General features: G+C 33.6%; 1 long non-coding RNA gene across 5 annotated transcripts in view; it reads right to left on the bottom strand.

The window, feature by feature from the left end:
• Positions 1–2,836, bottom strand: part of LOC104005839 (uncharacterized) — a 294,233-nt gene extending 291,397 nt beyond the window's left edge. For all 5 annotated transcript variants that reach the window (XR_010155857.1, XR_010155855.1, XR_010155858.1 and 2 more), the window contains exon 1: positions 2,639–2,836. This is a non-coding gene — a long non-coding RNA (uncharacterized LOC104005839). The remainder of the gene's footprint in view (positions 1–2,638) is intronic.
• Between the last annotated feature and the right edge of the window lie 9,706 nt (positions 2,837–12,542).

Below are 12,542 nucleotides of genomic sequence, written 5' to 3'. Positions count from 1 at the left end.
ATAATTTAGTTGGGCAGATCATGTTTATACATTCCTTTAAAATCATTGTATCTTTTCACCCAGTATCATCCTTTCAAATGACAAAAACTTTTTTCTTCACTAGTTTATCCACATATTCCTGTCATTGTCCATAAAAAGTATAGATATCAGTATACAGGAACAAAAAAGAGGAGCACTGCTGTTGTGGGGTCAGGGGCTGTGACCCGTAGAAATTATCACAGAGTTCCCAAATACTATGTAAACAAACAGCTAAGGATTCCCCAAATGATCACTCTGCATATCCAAAATTACAAAGAGGCTCTAAAGAGTTTCGCCTAAATCAAGTTGCAGAGAACCAAATATTAGAAGCGTTCTAATACGGAGGTAAACATATGTTACAGGAAGCAAAGACATTCCTCAAACCCTCAACTCTTTTCCTGAATGTATTTGTTTAACCTGTGTTATATACTCACTATTTCTACTATAGGGATATGAAGAGGAACTGTTTAATTCTACCTGAATAATCACACAGTTTATAATTATCTTAATAACCGTTTTAAAAATGTAAAGGCAAGACTATTCATAAAAGAGGTTAAAATAGAGTAAGATTAAATACCAATAGTGGTAATTCCAGGGAACTTGCTTAGAAGTACCTGAGCCATAAGTGGAATCAGCTGATACAATAGCTTCAAAGACTTGGTAAATTTTGAGGATTTTAGTAACTTAAGACCATCAGGAAAACTAAATGTGAATGATATAGAACCCTGACCGTATTCCAATTTTACTATTCATTAATTCATTCAGTAGATAAATATTTTTCAAGTACTTTCTAGGCTCTGAGGATATAATATTGAAAAAGAGTGCTATGTTTTGCAACTTACATTCTAATATGGTAGACATGCAACACATAAACCATACAAATATCCTAAAACTTTGTGCTGGCTCTTGTTGTTATGTAGAACATTCAATGTTTTAAGAATACTGAATGCCTACATTGTTAGTGGCACTAGGAATGAACTGATGATGAAATCCACAAATTTCAGTCCCATGTTCACGATCATCTTCAATATCACACAGCCTATTTGTATAATATTATCTCTTACTGCTTACCTCTGAGACCAATAAAGAAGGCCATAGCCAACCCAAACCAAATGTCTGACCTGAATACACCTCTCGCCCAGAACCTCTTCACACCTACCAAAATTGTTCTTTTAATCCATCTGTTTAGAAGGGGGCTTTCCAATCTGAAGGCCTTACTAATGCCCCTAATTTAGATCTCTCCCTCAATTTAAATGCTACACACCTGTGCATGTCTCACTTTAATGGCATTTATTTTGTCTTTTACTGTGTACTCATATTCATGAACATGCCTAACCTAGTCATTTGAATGGCAACTCTTTGAGGACAGGGACTCAATAGTTTCTAACTTTTCTCAGTATTTTAGGCTTTATTTAGCATGCTATCTTACCTAGTTAGCTTGCAATTCATATTTCTTGTATTGAATTGTGTTATATTTGCTTATGTGCAATGATAGAAGATACAATTCAGTCACTGGTTCATGAACAACATCTGTTCAAGGGAATCTATACAAGTTTATAAGTAATCTAACATTAATCTTAGAGTAATATTACTAAACATAAAACCTCAGCCTTGATTATGTCCAATTTAGCTCTGAATCTTAATCTTTCAATTTTGTTGTTTCTAATATAAACTCTCGGTCAGAACTCTCGAGTTTTCAAAACTCTTGTGAATTCCACATACAACCTGAACTTTAGGGAACCTATATTTATGTACCTATGCATCCTATCCCCATATAATCACCTCGGCAAATAATTTATGTTCAAAATATAAAAACCAACCTTTCCTCAGAATTTAAAAGCATAGAAAACTCAATGCACAACTGAATGAAATTCAACAAATGTAAAGTATAACAGTAAAACAAATATATTCTTTTTAATTCAGATTTAATATTGTGGCAATGGATAATCTGCATACTAAGTTATCCAGATAGACATACAACATGTGAAGGTGCAGAAATTCATCTATATTCAGCACATGCCTATTTGTAATCATACGATAATAATTCTGCATCTAGGTCACATATACATGTTGTGTATATACACAACACACATTTACAAAACAAAATGTATATATGCATGACATGCATTTTTCATAACTAGTGTTTTCATAGCTACACCATGTTTTTTTCTGGCACATAGATTTGAAAACACTGATATATTACAGGTGTGTTTAAGTCTACACCTACAGGTAAAAGTCTACTCCACGGCAGTCAAACATTTTTTGCCATTGTCTTTTAAGTCATATCTAGTAACACTGCACAGTGATACAGTTTAGGTTTACTTTCTTTTTCTCTAACAAAGAAACATAAAATAAAAGTATTTTTCTATCATTATCATGTGTTTCTTAAGGCTGTGACTCGGGTCACATTTCTATTAATAAACAATGTTCTGTAAAGCTTTTATTGTATCATTTTGGAAAAATGAAAGATTGTGACTCCCAAGTCCCCATGATCCTGGTGAAAATGAAATGGCTGTATACACATAGGCGCAATCCAGGACACACAACGTTTGGTACACAAAGGACGATCAGACCAGTCCTACCCAGAACAATTTCATTGAGTAGTTTCTGTTGCACGTACCAGCTCGGCTGCCCAGGATCCATTCTGCCTTTAAATACTACAAAGCAATTTACACTCCAAGTGCCGCCCGCTTAAGTTCTTCCTTTTGCTCTCAGAAATGGAAGTACTTATACAGTGAGTGATGCCTTGTTGCAGCTGCTTCGCGAGTCCAGAAACCCATCTCTGAGCCGCGCGGGATTAAGCCCTGCGGCTCCAAGCTCATTCTCTCCAGCAGCTGGCAACTGGCCGGTCGCTGGGAGGCGAGAACGAGCACCAGCACGCCATCTGGAGGCGTTAAGAAGCAGCTGCAGCAAATTTATAACAACTATGGGTGGAACAAGGATTGTCAGAAAATTCTCTTGTTAAATAATCAAATGGTTTTTTCTCTTGTTAAATAATCACATGGTTTTATTTACACATTTCTGTGGATTAAAAAAAGACCAAAAATTGCAGGAAGATCTCATTCTGTTGCCTATGAATATTCTCTGTCTTTCGTACTTCACAATAAAATAAAAAATATAGATTTCACGTATGTACAAACACCACGAGATGGCAAATTTTCTGCTTCTTGGTGACTCGTCTCAAAAGAAGATAATTAACACTGACTACTATCAGAAGTTTCAGGGTTTGGGTATTTAACTGAAAGGCAGCTTTCCAAAAGAGAAATCTATCCCTCTGAACTAACGCAATCCAAGTGCGTTAAACATGCTCTGCTACTTTGAAAAATTATGAACCTTACCTCTGGAAATGTTTAGTCTGCTTTTTATCAATGCATTACACTGACTTTAGTATGAGAACAAGGAAAAGCAGTTTCAACTATACCTCATGTGATCAGGTGTTCATATGACTTTAATATTTCAAAAAAAAGTTCTTTCAATTAATTTCCCACTATTAATCTCCCTAAGCTTCTTTCCCTTAAAGAGAATAATTTGGTATACCTGGATGAGTTATAAGCTTAATTAATTGAATAGAACATTTTATGGCTTGTCTACTGCGGTATGCATTTAGAAATATAATCATTAAAAATTTCTTCATTACCTACAGATGAGTGAACCCCACCCCTGCCCCGATTCCTACTTCTATCATTGCATCATGATTTTGAATTTCACTTTTTAAAAATAAAAATTTCACTTTAAAACTCTTTAATCAGAATCTTATGTAGAGTGGTTGTGGTGTTTTTTTGTTTTGTTTTGTCAGGGAAATGTGAACCAGAGATTGATTATGCACTCTGTGGGGGCCCTCTTGGGAAACAGAAATTCTTAATCACTTCATTTTCAAATCAGTTTTTGAGAATGTCTGGCAGAATAAACAGAAGAAATTTCCTCCATCAGTATTTCATCTCAAGTGTTTATTTCCATTTGTATAACAAATGAACATACCGGTTTTTCAAGTACATACCACTAAACATATTCTGAAGAAAAGTAAAATTTTTATTTTAAATACAGACAGTATGTACCAAATATTTATACCGTAATTTTTGTGAGTTTGTTAAAGGTCCGAAAACAGATGTTTTCACATATAGATGTATCTAACCAAATAAAATTTACATGAATATTCAGATGTAACATGTAGATAAATCAGGGATAAATTTTCACACATAAACATCTTGACCTTACAAAATCATTGTTTAAGTAAATATTCCCATGTTTTACAAAATATTGTTTAAGTAAATATTAAGCGTTGTTTAAGTAAATATATAAAAATTTAAGAATTCTTTTGAAAATATTAAGTAAATTAAATATTTAAATGTATAAACAGAAAAAAAGTGAGACATTAATGAGAGGAGTTAACATATGAATCTCATAGTCAAAGACATTGGGGCCATGCTCATCAGAACCAGCTGAAAATGATAGGAGCTGATGCTGCATGCAGAAAAGATGATGACGTGGTTAAGGGAGGAAGAAAAGTATTATGGTCACGTGTCGTTTTCTGAAAGGTCTAAAGTTAGTCTTAAAACACTGAGAACAGGGAAAATATAATAAAGGAGTAAATCACCAAATAGAAAGATACTAAGGAAGTAAAGGATGTTATTTCATTTTCCATAATTTAATATGTGTAACTCAAGAAAAGAAAAAGTTTAAGACAAAGTCACACCGTGAGGTCTAAAGAAAGAAAATAATAGGGGCCTTTTAATGTCTGTCTCTTTCAGTGAACTAGGATGAAGATCTGTATTAGATTTCTATTACTGTATAACAAATTACCAAAAATTTAGTGGACTAAAACAAAATACATTTATTACATCACAGTTTCCGTAGGTCAGCAGTCCAGACATGGCTGAGTCCTCTGCTCAGTGTCTTATGAGACTGTGATCAAGAGGCCAACTGGGCTGTATTCTTATCCAGAGGCTTGACAGAGAATAATTTATTTCCAAATTTAATCAGGTTGTTGAAGTATTTATTTCTTTAGGGTTGTAGAACCCATGGTTGCTTGCTTCTTCAAGGACATCAGGAAAATGTGTTTTCATTTTCAGGCGGTCACCAATCTCTCTTTTAAGGAATTTCACCTGATTAAGCCAGGCCCACCCCCAAATAACCTCTCTTGATTAACTCAGAATCATCTGATCAGGGAGTTGAATTACATCTGAATAATTATTTCCCCTTTGCCATATTTTATTGAGTAGAAGGAAGTACCAGGTTCCATCCACACAAAACAAGAGGGGATTAGGCAAGGGCATGATTCATTGGGGGTCACCTTAGTGTGTGTCCACAGCAGGATCTATGTAAAGGCACGATATTTCTTGCTTACCACGCCAAAGTTAATTGGGATAGCCTTGGGGAAGTGACAGTATGGGGTCATTTTGTTGTCTTTAGAGTCAAGGCAGAGACATGGATTTATTTATCATAGGAGAACTATAAATACATAGTTATATCTGTGATGAAAGAAGTGTAACAAGAACAACAAAAAGCCTGGAGGAGTCATCTGATGAAGAAGAAACATGGAAGTAAAAGATTGATGCAGTGAATTGAGGAATGATGTCAGACTCATGAGTAGGACTTAGGACAGTGAAGAACATTGGTGCAGATGAAGCTGCAACAGTTCTATGTGTTAGATGTATTTATGTTGCCTGGATGTCTTCCCACAGGCCCTCATGCCTATGCAGCCATGTTCCGAGGTGGCTCAGCTTTATTAGATAAGTGTATATACCTGACTGAAAAGAATACAGTCAGAGATTGTCCAGAAATTTGTGGTCTGTGTGGCCTTACTGAAAAAAAAAAACAAATAACCTATCCAATTAGATTTTCAGGAATTTGAACTAAGAGAAAAGAGAGAAGTTATCAGTTGCTAGAGAACATTATAAATTAAAGGTCATGAAATAACTGTGAACTGACTGCTAGCTAATACAAAAAAGAACTACTTAGCAGGAAAAAAAATGGTGGAGACTCAAAAGGAAGTAGCGATTATAAGTAATAGTCATTCATTTCATTCCTCCAAAACATTCGTATGTAATTCCTATTATGTACTGAGCACTGCTTTGGGTGGCAATGGTACCACAATGAATTAAAGTCCCTGTTCTGATGAAACTTATTGTTGTAGGAGGTGGTAGACAGTAAAACCCACAAGTAAATAAATTATATATTATCAAGTAGAGAAACTGTAGGAATAAACAAGTTATGCAGTTCAGGAGTAATGAGGCAATTACTACTTGGGATAGCATGGTCAAGAATGCCTACATGACTATATGTCATTTGAACAGAAACCTAAATATAGTGAAGGTGCCAGCTAATATTTGTGGAAGGATGTTCTGGGCAGAGTGCATAGCAGCTTCAAGTGTCCTGAGATATGTGTGCTCTTCTTAAGTCGAAGGAAAAGCAAGATGGAAAATGTGGCTGGCACAGTGGGAGCAAAAGAGCAAATGATAGGGCATAGGTCAGATACAGGCTGAGTGAAATGATCATATAGGGCTTATGAACCTGTGTAAGGACTTTGGCTTTTACGTAGAGAGATAGGAAGCCAGTAGAGGGTTACCGAAAATTGCATCATACTTAAATTTTTAGGAATCACTCTTCCTTCTGTAAAGAACGGAAAGAAATTAAGGAAAGTGTCAGGGAGGCAACCATGCAGACCCCAAAAGAGACAGAAAAAAGACCTAATATCCAATTATGTTTCCCATGAAGTTTGGCTGTACTAGTTTCAGTTCTTGATTTCTATGAGATGAAGACCGTAAATCTTTTAAATAAACAAACAAAATCCCACCAACAACCCTTTTCTTAAACTAGTTGGATGGATCTCAATTCCTTGTAAAGTGAACACTATACTGTCCACATGATAGAAAGAAGCCAGTCCAGCTTACTGAGCAACAGGTGTTGCGTTTTGGTTCATTCATCCTATCAAGCTGAGTTGTATATGAAAGGTCCCTGCATGAATTAGTACTTGCTCAAAGGTTTAAGGAATGTCGAAACTGTTCAGCACTTGAATATTCTGGATTCCTGTTTATTTTGGCATTACAGTTAAAAGGTAGTAGAGTTTTTAAAACATGTTACCTTTTAGTAAATGCTAGAGAACACTTGCACATGGGGAGTTAATGTCAGCCTATTGTATCATTCAACAGAGTTATTTTTCCAGGGCATTGGTTTAAACCCACAGAAAAAGTCCAGTTTCTAAAGATTATCTGATCTTTTGTGACACAAGTGTTCCAAAAGTTTCTAACTTAGTAAATATTATCATTCAATATCAATACAGTGTATTTAAGACATATAATTCATTTTTAATATTTTATTGATAGCTATTCTGTTTGTTTTATACTACAGAATCTTTGAAACTACTCTCTACATTTTAGAAATAAAATAATTCAAACAAATAATTTATAAGAAGTCCATTAATTTCCAACTTTGTATCCTTCTAACACACACGCATACAGAAACACACATGCGTATGTATCACTTGTATATGTGTAGGCATATTTTGGCTATTTTTCATGGCCCTTCAAATGAAATATTACAAAATAAACCATAATATATTTTAAGGTGAAAGTGGGAGGTATCAGCAGTTGCTTTTTCACTTTCTTAACCACATCAAACATTTCATCACTACCCTTTGAATAAAAATATCCAACCGAAACAAAAAGTAAGAAAATTACTTTTAGGTCAGATTCTCCTTTGAAATTATTAAGGGCACAACATGAAATACCTACTTAAATATACAAGTGTTAAATATTTATCTTCTATTTATGTTTTTGGCAAATCTTTTTAGAAGGTACTTTATGATTTTTCGGGAGGGGGAGGTAAATTTGTAGCATCATGGGTTCTCCATTATTTGATAGCTTTACCATCATTAAAAAACTAGTGAATGATACCTTCACGATGACACATATGTTTATTAATTTTTTCTGGTTAATATTATTCAAAATATGTGCAAAATAATAACATTTGTAATAAACATTTTCCTACTTATCAATTTTTTTAAAACCATGCCAACTGAAGTGCCAAATTCAGACCACTCATCTGTGAAAGTATTTTGTCAAACATGATGAAGAAAAAATGACATGCATATGGAATAATATTTATCTTTAGATGCCCAAATATGAAAAAATCAATTTCAGTACTAAAAAGGCAGAGTTACAGATATGGAAATCACTAAACATTTGTTGTTTAGCAACATAGAAATGTGAAGGGAGACTTAGATAGAATATAGTAGCTAAAAGCAGCTATAGATGCCTAAGCCTCAGCAGCAATATAAGGGAAGGAGCCAAATTCAAAGAAACTTCAGTTTTTGTTTTTTGGGTTTTGTTTTTTTTAATTGAACTAAGCTACTTTGTGAATTACTGACATTAAGAAATATATTCGGTGTTTCACTGCACTCTTGTTATATACTTAAGATGCAAGACTGTTCATAAGATTTCCATTATTTGTGAATTCCAGCACGTATTGAACTCCAGCACGTATATTGAAGACTTTTATCTATTCCCATACTTGGTGCTGAAAGCATTTTTCATCAGGTTCTTTATATTGAAATCAGCCTGATTTCAAAATATTCACTTTATATTCATGTTCTCAAATAGCTTTCAAAAATTCAAAAACCAGGAGAAATTTGGTTTTACATGTAAACATGTACATATATGGTTTAGGCTCTCTAATCTGTGTAGCTGATACCACTACTGTTCCTCTATGATGCAGTTGGTTTAAAGTCAGTAGATTAAAAGGACACATACAGAACTTCAAATGTGCTCCCAAAGGGATATCCATGAAGACTAATTAAAATATTGTGGATGTTTCAGAAGTAACTCTCAAGCACTACAATGCTCTCTAACATTTTGTCACTTCATTGCTTACAACAAATTCTGTAGTTCCATGGCTTCAGTTGTTTTTTCAAGTTAAATCACTCCTTCTCTAGCTCAAACTCATATCTTGAAAACTAGTTCTGCATTTCTACCTGGCAGGTGAGTTTCTTTGCATAAATATATATTTAAATAACCAGGAAGTTCATTACCTTAGACTTTTAAACAAGTCATCAAGGGGTAAAACAAAAACAATTGATGGAAAGTAGAAGTTTTAATTTGCTTAACTTTTTATTTAATCAGTTGGATTTGTCCAAAAATAAAATGGCCTGCTCTGAAATGCACTAAGCTCCATTACCTATGTAACAAACCTGCACACCTGCACATGTACCCTGGAACTAAAAATAAAAGTTTATTTTAAAAAGTATATACATAGTATTGATAACAACTTGCCAGGGGACAGTGAAGTAGATTCTAATATCACATAATTGGTCAGATTAGATTACCTTCCAAGTCCCTCTTAATCTTGAGATTTTATGATTCTATAAAATTATTATTTCCTTCTCTCATAATATCATATTTAAAAATATGTTTCTACCACTAAAGCTTATCTGATTTGCCTTTTTCCATTACATATAACACCTACATTTATTTCCTGATACATTATTCAATAATCAATTTACTTCGACTTGTACATTTGATTTATTTCTCTTCATCTTAGTCTTTTAAAACTTTTTCCCCTCAGTAATTTTAATCTTAACATCTACAATTTATTAATTCAAAATAATTTTCAAAAATATCTTTAAAGTAGACAAATAACTTTGTGCTTAATCCAGCCTATAAATAAACATTTGTTCATATTGAATAGTTTAAATCTGATTGTCTCAAAATAGCTCACATAATCTTTAAGATTAAAACACTTGTTTACTTCAAAAAGGAGCTGAAGTTTCATTTGGAAGATGCCTATAAAGTGCTTTAAAATGTTTTAGTGAAACAAGATATAAAAGATCAATGTTTAATTGAATATTTTATAACTTCTTCATACTTATAGCTTGTTAAATCTATGCTGATTCACTAAGACTTATAAGATGCTATTAAAAAAACAAAATTAGCAATTGGTGTGGAACTTTTTCTACAATATAAAATGTTTCAAAAGTGTTTCTCCTATGGAGATACAGAAAGATCTACAGAAATAAACATACAACAAAACTAAAAATATTAATTCATGTTTTATCACATTTTTATTTGCTTAACTTTTATAGCCTATGTTCCCATTTATAAAATTGTAACTATATTTTCAATTGTTTCAACAGTGGTATATCAAAAGTTAAACAAATGACAATGCACTTAGGTTTTGATGGTTATCAGACATGCAATTTGTTGACCTAAACAGCATTTGAAATGAACAAAGAGAAAAAAAATGTTTTTTTTTTACAAATTTTTTACAATGCTTCACAAATGTTTTTACAATGCTTAAAAACAGACAAACACAATACGTAAATGGCTATATGCAATACATAATCACAGATTACCACAGCTACATTTCAAGTTTGGAACTTTCTTGAGTGGCTACTTCATTATACAACAAACAGTTCTCTAACCCTAGTTTAATTAGTAGTAAATCTTTTAAAAGATGTATTTATTTTATTTAAACCATCAGAATGAGCAAAATATATGCTAGACCAAAAAATAAAGTCTATCTTAGTTATTTCAATGTCATTGTTCCTCTCTGAAAAATGACAGAATCGTTAAAACTATTTGAAATATTGTAATGTTTATAATTTAAAAACCAATCAGCAATGTAGACATAATTAATATTTGTTGAACTAAAAATTACATCCTATATATTACTTTTATGTTTTCCTTTTATCCATGGTGCATCATCAATAAAGAACATCTTTTTTAAAATGAGAGTTCTCCTTTTTCACAATGTAAATGATGTTTGGTTAAAATAAAACTAGGGACATGTAAATGTCTGTATGCAAAGCACTAAAAAGTCACAACATAAAATCAAATATCCATCATAATCACTTACTCTACAATATTTTTATCTGGCCTGTAATATTTGTATGGGTAGTACTCATGTTTAACACTAACAACCTATTCTAGCTATTCAATCTTCTGCAGCTCCCCAGTACCATCAGGCCACACTAACATCTGCTCAGAGTAAACAAATTAATATATTCAGAACTCTCTCATCAAAATGACCTTGAAAATAGTTCCAAAAAGTTAAAGAGATTCAGTAACTTTAGGAGTGATGTTGCCCAATGTCTTTCAGGGTTACTTTAATATCCTCCAGCCCTGAGGCTCAAAGGGCATGTGTGTGATTTCACACTTGCCCACATAAAATATGGTGTATCCAGGAGTGAGTCTCCTCAAATTGGGCAACCACCTGAAAAGGCCAAAAATATCTCTGTGACACATCAAACTACTGATGCAGTTTGGTTTTTCCTAAATCTGACTGATTCATTATGGGGATGTACTCCTTTGGCAACCCTGCCTAGATATACCACTTTGAAGCCCAATTTGGCGACCCAGTGAGTGAAACACCTATGACAAATTTTCTTTGTATATCTATGTCTTCCTGTATGTAAAATTCACATGGAAGAATTTATTATCCTAGAAAATACTGGAAAGAGGTTTGGAATTCATGCCAGTGAGTCTGAAATGCTATATTTAAAAAGAATCCATTTTAATACATGGTGCTTTTTATTACTTTCTGGGTCCCTGTAGATATTTTACTAATCTTAATAATCTTGAAGAATGCTGAGTATTTTAAAGAACAAATGAAAACATTGTAAGTACGATATATACACACACGTAGACACGTATATATATATAATCTAAATTCATTTTATGCAGAACCAACACAGTTGCCATACTAAATTTAGAGTGTGTGTATATGTATATATCCCAAAAAATTCCACAGGCCCCTGGCTGTCTCTATGACCAACTCCATCCTTTCCTATCTTTTAATGTAGGTAATACGGACACTAACTTGTGGTATTATATGTTAATAATATGAACTAACGATGGTATAAATTGTAGTATATACAAAATTCACTAAATAACGATGTAAAACATATATCCAGGCCTGTCTATCAAAGGATTTTATGCATAAATTAAAAGAGAGTACTGTTTCTTTGCAAAGGGTGAGTTAGAGTTCTTTGAATGCTTTTGAAAATAGGTTCAAGATCATTCTACCTCTACAATTATAATAGCTAAGTAACTTTGCCTTCCTTGGACAATGTATTGCATTCTCTTCAGGAAGAAATGGCAAGAGATACAGAGATGATTCCCCAGGCTACCTTCTATTCACTTTGGGAGTTAGTGGAAGACTGCCCTCTTTCCAACACAGTCTCTGATGAAAGGGATCTATTAAAAAGAATTGCGTTGGTTTACACTGCAGATTGAATGGAGCATTAAACGACTGACTGCATTAGTACGACTGCAGTGGGGGTAATGGTCGCCTCTGTAATGTTGTAATAATACTTTCACATACGTGTAATAATTGTTCCAGTGTCCGTATCTAATTTATCGCGAAATGGTATCCAGCATCTCTCAGGCAAATGCCCCCCTCCCAACTCCCTGTGCCCTACAGTTTTATCCCCCCCGCCCCCGGCAAATGTAAACAGATGAGGAAATATGTGTACTTTCAAATCGTCACCCATGTATCATGAAGGTGGGGGATTACTGCAAATCACTTGGAAA

This window comes from Pan troglodytes, chromosome 2 (assembly GCF_028858775.2).
Source record: "Pan troglodytes isolate AG18354 chromosome 2, NHGRI_mPanTro3-v2.0_pri, whole genome shotgun sequence".
In the NCBI taxonomy this organism is placed as follows: domain Eukaryota; kingdom Metazoa; phylum Chordata; class Mammalia; order Primates; family Hominidae; genus Pan; species Pan troglodytes.
The sequence above is the reverse complement of the archived record's forward strand: the minus strand, read 5'-3'. Positions and strand labels throughout refer to the sequence as shown.